Source organism: Arachis hypogaea, chromosome 15, assembly GCF_003086295.3.
Source record: "Arachis hypogaea cultivar Tifrunner chromosome 15, arahy.Tifrunner.gnm2.J5K5, whole genome shotgun sequence".
Classification (NCBI taxonomy): Eukaryota; Viridiplantae; Streptophyta; class Magnoliopsida; order Fabales; family Fabaceae; genus Arachis; species Arachis hypogaea.
The window spans coordinates 90658479-90660789 of NC_092050.1; the positions used below are offsets into that span (position 1 = coordinate 90658479).

The 2311-nt window shown below is 40.6% G+C and overlaps 1 non-coding gene across 1 annotated transcript; it reads right to left on the bottom strand.

Moving 5' to 3' along the window:
- Positions 1-1460: 1460 nt before the first annotated feature.
- On the bottom strand, positions 1461-1567 carry LOC112752676 (small nucleolar RNA R71). The gene has a single exon (XR_003177102.1). It is a non-coding gene; the product is annotated as a small nucleolar RNA R71 (small nucleolar RNA).
- Between the last annotated feature and the right edge of the window lie 744 nt (positions 1568-2311).

Sequence of the window (2311 nt, forward strand, 5' to 3'; positions counted from 1 at the left end):
ACATATAATTCTCCAGATACTTTGATTTGGAAATACATGTGGTATAATCAGTGACCGCACCTCATCTCTTCTCATGAGCAATTAGACCAAGGAATTGGCTATTGATCAAGATTTGAGAGATTGAGTTACCAAAGAATTGGAATTCAATCACTTAAGATTGCCAAGGAGATCAATGAATGCATTGATTGAGGAAGAGATGAAAATGAACTTGATCCAGAGAATGCAACATCTCCTAAGCCCAATGAATTCCCCATTTCTGATCTTACCCATTCTCTTTAGTTTCTGCCATTTACTTTCATGCTAAATTCCCCATTCCCCATTTAAGATTCTGCAATTTACTTTTCGTCATTTATATTCAACTCTTTATTTCTAGCATTTACATTTTCTGCCATTTACTTTCCCGCAATTTAATTTCCTGCAATTCTCATATCAAATTCTGCTTAGCTCAACTAAAACATTCCTCCAATTAAAGTTGCTTGACCAATCAATCCCTGTGGGATTCGACCTCACTCTATTGTGAGTTTTTACTTGACGACAATTCGGTATACTTGCCGAGAGAAATCTGTTGAGAGACAAGTTTCGTGCATCAAGTTTTGTGGCGCCGTTGCCGGGGATTGATTTTGCATCAACAATGATTACATTGGTGGATAACTAGATTGAGCATTTTTTCTATTTTGTTTGATTTCATTTGAGTAATTCACTTTCAGTTTAGCTGTTTTCTTCCTTTTCCCCCTATATTTTTTTTAGTTGTTTACAATTCAGTTCACTAACCCACTAACTGTTTGATATATTGCACCACTCACACTAACAACATTTCTAACAAGAATACTCTCTGCATCTACCCCCTTCTTGCTTTTTCCTTGTTGGTTGTATGACGGTAGAAGAAGCGGGGCTTCAACTTCCTTTGATTCTGAACCTGAGAGGACCTTCCTTAGATTAAGGAGGGAAGCAAGAGGAAAGAGAGTACTTGGTACGGAAGAAGAAGAGGAGTATTTTGAACCAAACATGGATGAGAATATGGAGAACCATCATGAAGAAGAGGCTCACAACCATGGTAGAGAAGGCGTAGTGCATCATGCTGGGCAAGAGAGAAGAGTTATAGGATCCTACATCAATCCAAACCCAGGAAACTGTGGAAGTAGCATCCAAAAGCCAACTATACATGCCAACAACTTTGAACTAAAGCCACAGCTCATCACCCTTGTTTAGAACAACTGTTCATTCGGAGGAAGTGTGCAAGAAGATCCCAAACAACATCTAACCACCTTCCTGAGGATATGTGACACTGTGAAGTCTAATGGTTTCATCCTGACACCTACAGACTACTTCTATTCCCCTTCTCACTCAAGGACAAGGCATCTAAATGGCTGGAATCCTTCCCAAAGGAGAGCCTAACAACCTGGGAAGATGTGGTAAACAAATTCTTGGCGAGATTCTATACTTCTCAAAGAATCATCAACAGGTTGATAGTTGAGGTTCAAACTTTCAGGCAGCAAGATGGTGAGACTCTATATGAAGCATGGGAGAAGTTTAAAGACTTGACAAGATGGTGCCCACTAGATATGTTCAATGAATGGGTGCAGTTACACATTTTCTATGAAGGTCTTTCTTATGAATCAAAGAAGGCAGTAAACCACTCATCCGGGGGATCTCTGAACAAGAAGAAGACCATTGAAGAAGCCATAGATGTCATTGAGACTGTAGCTGAGAATGACTACTTCTATGCTTCTGAAAGAGGCAGCACTAGAGGAGTGATGGAGGTAAACAATGTGGATGCACTGCTAGCTCAAAACAAGATGATTACCAAGCAATTGGCTGACCTCACCAAGAAGATGGAGAGGAATCAAGTAGCAGCAATCACCATTTCAGCAGCAACTCAAGAAGGAGTGAATGAAGAAGCAGAGGATAGTCAGAAGCAAGCCAACTACATTTGAAATTCACTTAGGCAGAACCATGACCCATACTCCAAAACGTATAATCCTGGCTGAAGGAACTACCCAAACTTTGGGTGGGGAAATCAACAAGACCAAGGCCAAGATCAGAGACGCCACAATCCCAACAACAATGCAGCTCACCAACATTCCACACAGAGATCATATCAGCACTCTTCTAACAACACATCTCAGCATCCATACCAAAGCTAAAATGGCCCTTCTCATCCCTCCAATCTCAACTTTCCATCATCGAAAGAAAGACTATCAAGGATTGAGACTCTACTTGAAGGCATATGCAAGGAAATCCAAGATAGTAAGGTGTTCCGAGAGGAAGTACGATCCAACATGCAGAATCAAGACGCTGCCATCAAGAAACT